The following is an 8950-nucleotide window of genomic DNA, read 5'->3' as shown; positions in this document are numbered from 1 at the left end:
AGTACCAGCATCTTTATGACATTAGTACATCCCACTAGTGAGAGATGTAGATTGTTCATTCGGTCTAACTCTGTTTTTACCCTAATCATCAGGGGTGCAAGATTCTTCTGGACTACTAAACCTAGATCAGCTGTTATTGCCACCCCTAAATATATTGCTGAATCCACCACCCTTAGATCATTACAAATGACATATTGGTTACACACAATTTGTGTCTTAGAATTATTTAGGCTATATCCCGCCACCTGACCAAATTTGTATGTCTCAGTCTCAATTTCCCTTATCGCCTCGGTGGGGTTTGATGTCAAAATGGCCACATCATCTGCATAGGCCAACGCCTTTGCCTCATAGCCGTTCACCCTTATAGATGGGATCTTGTAGTTACCCTCCAGCTTGCGTATCAATGGATCTAGATAAAGAGCAAATAGGAGTGGAGATGACGGGCACCCCTGCCTGGTCCCGCTTCTAATGTTAACTGGTGTTGAATATCCCCTATTAACTCTAATCCTTCCTGACGGATTTTTATAGAGTGTCTGCATTGCTGTTATAAAGCCTTTCCCGATACCACACCACCTTAGCGTGTGCCAGAGATAGTCCCAGGAGACCCTATCAAACGCCTTCTCGGCATCCAAAAAAAGCGCCGCCATAGGGTCTCCCAGGATTCCTGCCGCATCAAACATTGTAACTATCTGTCTAATGTGTTGTGTGGTGCTTTTACCAGGGATAAACCCATGCTGGGTGTGAATTACTAACCCCTCTATTACATCCGCTAACCTTCTCGCCAGTATCTTAGAATACAGTTGTGTATCTGCGTTCATTAAAGTAATGGGTCTATACGACCCTGGCAGCGTTGGTAATTTGCCTTTTTTTAGGATAACGATAATATCCGCTTCCCCCCAAGATTCGGGTATAATTTCCCCCCTCTGTGCTCTGAGCATGACATTGAACATATCTTGGCCTATAACTTGATGAAACACTTTGTAGAACTCGATCGGGAGTTGATCCGGACCCGCAGCTTTGCCTAAGGGTAATATCTTCAGCGCCATGAGAAATTCCTCTATACTAAAGGGCGAATCCAGCATCTCCCTTTCCTCCATAGTTGTTCTTGGAGGGGTAATATCTCTAAGATAACTTTCTACTTCTCTTAGAGTACCTGTTCTCCCCCCAGCGTACAGTTCTTCATAAAATTGTCTGAAAACCTCCCTAATATTAGCTGTTTCAGAAACCAGGTTCCCACTCCCATCCCTAATCTCTGAGATATCCGAAGCTGCTAATCTTTGCCTAGTACGAACCGCTAATAAGTGTCCCACCTTTTCACTTAGTTTGTATGCAGTTTCCCTCTTAGTTAAGTCATTTTCAGCTGCTTTTTTCGAGATATTCTCTACGGCTTCAGCTCTAAGAGCAATAATTTTAAGGAGGTGCTCTTCAATTGGTGCATTCAATCGTAAATTTCTTGCTAATTCTTCCTCTTCGTTCAACAAACTATGATAAACTTCGCAGATTTTGTCTCTTACCTTTTTCTGGTTGTATAGTACATAGCTCATTGTCTCCCCCCTAACCCCGGCCTTAAAAGCATCCCAGACTACTCCCGAGGGGGCTGTATCTCTATTGATATCCCAATACATCCTAATCCAGTCTGTCATATGAACCCGATATGCTTCATCCTTTAGCAGAGCTCTATCGAACGACCATTGTATATCCTTCCGCTGTATCTGGCCTATTCTTATGGTGAAAACCAGAGGGCTGTGATCTGATACAATTCTGGGCTGTTTTTCAATGTGTGCCCCCACCAGCAGGGGGGTGGATATTAGAAAATAATCCAACTTGACCAAGACCTTATGGGGCGCTGAATAATATGTGCTACCATCCAAACCTGGTCTCAACTTAACCCACGGATCCGTTAAAGAGTTGTGTGAGACCATATCGGTGAGTGCCCTATATACTCTCCTCTTTCTACCTAGATACTTTCCTCCCCTCTGCAAGAATGAACTGCTGGGGTCGTGAATATTAAAATCTCCGCAACAAATAATTGGTTCAGGCCACAGAGCCAGTTCTGTATCTAAGTATTGAAATATCTCCGGGTCGTCCTCTGTGGAGCCATACACGGACACTACAGTACATTTCTCTCCTTTAAATTTTATTTCCAAAATTACCCACCTACCCCATTGATCCTCCTTTTTTTTATCACCTCTGTCTCCCTTAGTCTCCCTAGTACTGCCACTCCCCTGTGTTTAGTAGTTTGCTTGGTTCTTGCCAGAACATCAAACCCTAATTGATAGAGAAGGTACCCCTTGGAATCTTCTACATGCGTCTCCTGGAGGCATACCAGATCTACCCGTAGTGTTCTAAATAAAGCCGCCACCTTCAGCCTCTTTCCAGCATCGTTAAGACCACATACATTAATAGTAGCTATCCTACAACTCATTAAAATACCTGGAAGGATTTGCCCATCCTATTGTACTGATTATGTATCTGGGGTAGAACAACGGTCCCCCAGCAAATTCCTGCCTTCTGTGTTGATTGTGTTGGTTGTGTTGGTTGTATTCCTTGTGCGCTATAATGTGCCACTCTGTGTTGTCTCAGATATCCTACACCTTTTTTTTGCCTTTTTTCCCCCCTTTTCTCCCCCCCCCCCCCGTTTACTGGCAAATAGGTCTAGAAGACCTATGTGTAGACGCTCTGATTTGTGGTGATCGCTCCCCTCTCCCCCTCCACCCAGACTTTACCTATATCTCGTGTGCCCCCCTTTATCCCCACCATCAAGTTACATATCCTGCCTTTCTTAGCTTAGTGAACTGACTGCCTTACACAGAATGCCCCATCTTTTTACAACCTCTTGCCTTATTACACATAGTTCATAGGGTGTTCTATAATGCCTCAGCCACCTTTTTGACTCTTAATTTCCTCCAAGAATTGTTGAGCCTTAATCTCGGATAAGAAAATTCTTGTTCTCCCCTTTATAGCTATCTTCAGTCTAGCCGGGAACAGCAAAAATGCCTCTGCGCCTAAAGACTGGAAGGGCTTGATAAGTTGCCTTCTCTCCGCTCGACGGTAACATGGCAAAAGTCAGGTCTAGCGAAGAAGGTGGTTCCCTCAAATGTTCTTTTTTTTGTCCGGTCTGGCCTTATTCACTATTTCCTCTCTAAGTAGGTAATTTCCTACGTATATCAGAATAGCCCTGGGCAGTGCAGATTGTCCTGTCTGGCCTCCCCCGCCCCGATCTTTCCTGACAAAAAAGGGGAATCTGTGTGCCTGTTGAATTTCCTTTTCCCAATCCCACTCAGACTCCGGGAATGCACCTTTTAACAGATTGATCATGAATCGCATAATGTCTTCCCCTTCAGCCCCTTCTGCCACCCCCAAAATGCGAATGTTATTCCTCCTCTGTCGATTTTCTAAATCCTCGATCTTCCACTATAGGTCACTTGTCAGCTTCTCTTGTTCCCCCTTAAAGTCTTGCCAAGCCACCACCTCGTCCTCGAGTTTCCCAGTTCTCTCCTCCACCTCGGTGACCCTTTCAGCTAGCCCTTCATATAGTTTATTAATTTTCCTGAGAGAGCACTGGATTTTTTTTGAGGATTGTCTTGCCCTACGGCTTTCTGTTCTTGCTTCCCCTTGCATTTGTTTGAGGGTATTGAAAATCATTTCAAACGGGGCCTGACTCTGCAGGGGGGTAGGAGTGTTTGCATCATCGGGGGATTTATTGACCTCCGGGTAAGTCTGCGAGGTGGCAGAATAATCCCATGTTAATTTCTCTCTCGCTGCGGACAAACCTATATCCGTGCAACGCTTTTTCCCCTTAGGATGCTTCATTTTCTGTGTGCTCTCTTTCCTAAAAGTGCTTGAACCAGAGTCCGACTCATCATCCACCTCCTCATCCCCTTCTGAATCATCTTCGCTTGTCTGGGTAGTGTCAGTGTCCTCATCCACTGAGTAAAAAAGATCGCCTTCCAATGACCCACCTTCCTTCCTTTCCGCAACCACAGAACGATTGCTACCATCGAAGGGCCTTCCTCTAGCTGCCAAACTGGTATTGCTCCCCCAGCTACTCCCAGCCTTTTGGGTTTTCCCCATCTCAGCCTCTACCTGCATTAGTGCCTCCAACATATCTGCACTTCCCGCAGTCCCGCTGATTATGGGTGTAGACATCCCTTGACACAGAGAACCTTTTTGGGGGTCACCAGGATGCTTCACTGTAGAGCCTAACCCCAGAGCAGCCATGGACATACTGCCGGCTCCATTATCGACACTTCTGTCTGCTGGATCCTGGGGTTGCCTAGCAACTGCTCCCTCCGTGCCGGGAGCGTCCACCGCTGCGTCCTCGAGGACGTTCCTGTTTCCTACCTGCGCTTCGATCGGTTGGTTGATTGTCCTAGGACTGAAGGACTCCAGCAAGGTAGGCTGCCTCAGGGCCGCTTCTTTCCCTATGCCCAGCCCGCTCAGCCCGCTTTTCTGTGACTCCGATAGATCCACCGCACTGACGCTTGTCCCGTCCTGTCCTGCTCGAGCGGCTCAGCCTTTGCCGGGTTCGCTGAATTCACCGCGATCGCGGGCTTCGAGCGGGTTTCTGCTTTCTTTCCCTTTTGAGCTGGGGGAGCAGTTTTTTTAACAGCGCCAGGTCCTCGCTGCTGTGCGCCAGGAGCCCCCGTCCCAATCCCAGTCCCTGCATCGGTATTCTTTTTTATGTTTGCGTTTGCAGCGCTTCCAGCTTGTTGTCTCGCAGTACCGATACCGGCCGCCTTCTCATTTTCCTTATGTTTATCCATTTTAGCCTGCCTCGCCGACATACTCTCGATCTGTTTTTGAGCCTCTTTTGACAGGCTTAGTAGTTTTTGCAGAGCCAGCCAACTCTATCTTTACTTGTCGGGTGAGCTTCCCAAACGCTGTCCCACTTCGTGTGGACCCAAGCAACCAACTCCATAGGTGGGGGACGGTCAAGGGGTAAAAATGGCTTTTCACTCCATTAATCTGGGTAGCATGAGAGAGAGGTGGTCAGGAGCGACTTCTCACCACAACCTCCAGGCGGCCATCTTGCCCCACAGTATATTCTGCTATCATTCCTAATACAAATAACTGACTAACCTATCCACCACTTAAAATGTACTTGCATGTTTCACTATATTAATTCAACACCAATCCTCTATGGGTCCCGGAGTAGCGTGCTACTCTCCGAAAAAGCGCTTCGACGCCTCGTCAAGGGTAGTAAGCGCTATATAAATGCAATTACAATTACAATACAATAGTTCCGTCCTTCTACTGGGACTAGTCTAGTCAAAACCACTCTAAAGGTCAAGCTAACTATACGCCTTTATGTCGTGCAAAGCAACAACTAAAATAGCCGGTCAACCCTTGCGCCTCTTTGATCTCTTGCAACAGTCAGCTACTGTGACGTTTTGTTTATGTGATAAACTGCATACTCGCAGCATGAGTTTGCGTTTGGTCATAACATCGCTGCATTCACTGCTGAGTAATCAGTTGACGTAAGGATGAACTGTCCTGTTCCAACATGGCTGCAACAACCGCTCAGTCACGTGAATTTTAGTAATTGGTTTGCGACCGTCGTTCGTTCTCCACTGTAGTTTCTGGTCTTCGTGTTGCATGCGGAGTCAAGAGGGAGTCTGGCAGCAGTGGACTATATTTCCCGGCGGGCTTCGCGAGTTCCATCGTTGAATACGGGCCGGATGTTTCGAGAAGGTGGTTGCGTCCCAGCTTCACTTCTGACATTACAAGCGTGTTACATCAGGTGCGTGGAGATTGGGTGGTAACACTGTCAAAGTCAGACCGCACGGAAGGAGTACCTGGGAGCGGAAATTTGTGTTTGCACAGGTGACTTTCTTAGGGATTCTTTCGAGGGGCATTCTAAAGGACTCCAATGAGGGCGTTTCTATGGTTTTCGACAATATACCACTCTTTGGAATTTAAATGAGGACGTTGAGAATGGATTTCAGTTTGTGTAATGGAGGGTCTTTGGAGGGTTGTGATCGGCGGCGGCTGAGTCTTGTTTTGGGGCTTGGATGAGCGAAAGGAGCCTCGGGGTCGACTTTTCATCCTGTGATTCTGGGCAAACGCAAATCACTTAATCTCCCCGTGCCTACCCAAAAATATAATGTGAGCTTGTGTAACGTAAGTGGTGCTCATGTAAAGCGCTCTAATACCTTTGGGTCGAGTTCGCGCTATATAATTCTACAAAAAAAAGGATCCGAGTCTACTATTGGGAAATTGCCGATGTGTACTGAGACAAGTTTTGCCACTGTTCATGCAGCGTTCGTTCCTTATCTGGAATGCCAATAGAGCGGTGTAGAGCCCGGTCATGCCCCAATAATAAATCCTCTGAAAGGAAGCGTCTAATTCCTCTACATTGCATAACTGCTGTTTATTTTATTAGGCTAATAAAGCGCAAAATGATATACTATTCTGTACTCGGAATATGGTATTTGAGCATGCACTAATAATAAAGCATTTTTACATTCTATTAATGCATTTAATTTAGTCCGTTTCCAGCCAGCAGTTAGCTCTCACTTTCATCACAAGCTTTTATCTCATAGCCACTTTTAACCCAGTCGTGTGGTAACTTAACTTGTTTACAAGGCAAGACAATTCAATGGGTACACAAGAGTTAATGAACATGAGCCATGCCTGCGCTGCCTAGCCCGATTCTGGCGTGCTTTATTCCCACGATCTTTATTTCAGCAGTCATTGAAATTGTTTTTATTTTCCTGTTATTTTATTTTACTTTTATTTTGTTAAGGTTCCGCCCTGTGCCCAGCAGTGCTAACATTTACTTCTTCCCCGGCGAAGTTAATTTACGTAATAACCATCAAAATAACTTTTTTTGTATTCATTCTTTACACGTAGAGCTGGGTCACTGCTTATTCTAGGATGAACTTTTAGAGAGGCAAGTCTGCTGGCGTGCTGTTTATTCACTGTGATCCTACTGGTCAAAGACGAGTAACCTGTTGCAGGTCAACTGCATGGTTCTGGAGAGACCGTAATTAGTTGAAGAACTTTTTCAATACACCCACCAGCTGTCAAATGACTCCTGTTTGTTCAGAGAAATGTTATCAACGTTTAGTTCCCTTAAAGTTATCTGTAACCTATACGCTGTTTTAGCCCACTGCACCAGTTCAGAGCCCACGTGACACAACCAGGGTTGCAAAAGGATCAACGAACGAGCCATGATTGCGGTCGTCGCTCCAGTCATTTCTCCTCCACCTAACACCAGCTGCGTCACTTGTTTTCAGTACTCCAACCAAGTGACTTTAACAAGGAACCTTAGGTGGACTCCAGTGGGTAGTGTTTTTAAGACTTTTTTGATCAAGGGGGCCTCATTTATGAGAAATGACTCCTCGCTGCGTGAAAGCAGCGATGCGTCACTTCTCAGTGCGCACTCCTTGCGACATACCTGATGCGTCATATTTAATGTATGACGCATCATGTCGCAAGGAGTCAGATACGTCAGTATTTCTGACGTATCTGTAAGCGCTAAAGTGACGCATTGCTGGAGTGTGTCACAAAAGTGACGCAACTCCAGCAATGCTTCCTTTCACATGGGTCAAGCCCCATGTGAAAGGGCTTGCGTCAGTCTTACGCCTGCTGTGAGGCAGGCGCAAGATTTTGACACAACAGCGTCCTAAAAGTGACGCAGTGAAATCTCATAGATTTCACCGCGTCACTATTACGAGGCTTTTTGCGGGGGAACGCCCCCTCTGCATACATTATACCTGACGCAGGTATAATGTAGCGCAGGGGTTTACAAAGTGACGCATCTACCTAGATGCGTCACTTTGCAAATATGGCGCAACAAGGCGCATTTTTTACGCCACTGGTGCGTCACAAAAAGTGACGCATCAGCGGCGTAAAAGTGACGCATAGCCTCATAAATGAGGCCCTTGGGGTTTAATGCAAGTCAAAGCTGTTGTGAATATGCAGGCACCACAGAGGCATCCTTTGTGTAAATTGATGCTTCTGACAACAGGTAGCACTGGCACTTTCTCTATTCTGGACCACTAACAACAGAGGCGCAAAGGTTTGAGATGTTTGCTCCTTTCATCAACCACACTAAAGAGTGATTGGGGGAAAGATAAAAGTCCAGGCCTCATCTCGAAATGTCCTCACATCTCCCAAAGGAGTCTACAGTCTCACCCTCACCCCATCATCATCCAAGTGGCAGTGCCCAGGAAGACTAATTATCAACGCCTTGCTAACAAAAGGTCTCACTGAATTTCTAAAGATAGGCCTGTCTTCGCTCCCTCACTTCAATGTCTAGATCTCCTTTCTCCAGTCACAAGTATGCAGGTAATGCAGTTCTAATGTCTGGAGAGACTCTCCTCACCCAGTTCTCCTGCCATGTTAAACGGGGAGTATTCAAAGGGATCCTAGTTCACTTTTGTTAATACTGGGGCCAAACTTTAAATTTTTTTAAACTTTGATTTTTGCTTTATTTACCTTGTATACTGCTCTGTTCTGAACACTGAGCTGATTCGCTGTCTTTACGAAAGTGTTTAACAGTACCTAGCAATGGACAGACTGTTCACCTCTTCCCAGTGCCTAAAAAAATACCTAAAGTTGCACTATTTCACATTCAAATAATGCTATTTCTTTCTAAGGTTTTGCATCCTCTGATGGCTTTTTTTCCCAAACAAGCCTCCCTCTATACCCAGAAATATACTGCACGGAAAATTGGCCTTGACTGAAAACTCCATTTTTATTTTGAATTACCCTCTCCTTACTTTCCACCCCAGCATGTATCCTCACTCTGATCACAGCCTACTCTAAGTCGCATGCATGTTTTTGTCTTAATCTGTTGTTTTTTTTTTTTTGTATTTCTGCAAATTGCTCGTGCCTCGTGTTACAGATCTTTCCTTCTTTTAAAGGCATACTCTTCAACGTAACAATACCTAAACTCTAGCACATCTAATACTCCCACCAACCATCTTCATGAACACACACA

The 8950-nt window shown here is 45.6% G+C and overlaps 1 protein-coding gene across 2 annotated transcripts in view; it reads left to right on the top strand.

Annotated features, from left to right (window-relative positions):
• The first annotated feature begins 5616 nt into the window (after positions 1 to 5616).
• GHITM (growth hormone inducible transmembrane protein) overlaps positions 5617 to 8950 on the top strand; it is a 296117-nt gene continuing 292783 nt past the window's right edge. The window contains exon 1 of one of the 2 annotated variants that reach the window (XM_078643354.1): positions 5617 to 5743. The gene's annotated coding sequence lies outside the window, so the exon portion shown is untranslated. Of the gene's footprint in view, positions 5827 to 8950 lie in introns of both variants that reach the window. The other variant, XM_078643353.1, reaches the window with a different exon arrangement.

This window comes from Lissotriton helveticus, chromosome 5_1 (assembly GCF_964261635.1).
Source record: "Lissotriton helveticus chromosome 5_1, aLisHel1.1, whole genome shotgun sequence".
Classification (NCBI taxonomy): domain Eukaryota; kingdom Metazoa; phylum Chordata; class Amphibia; order Caudata; family Salamandridae; genus Lissotriton; species Lissotriton helveticus.
The sequence above is the reverse complement of the archived record's forward strand: the minus strand, read 5'-3'. Positions and strand labels throughout refer to the sequence as shown.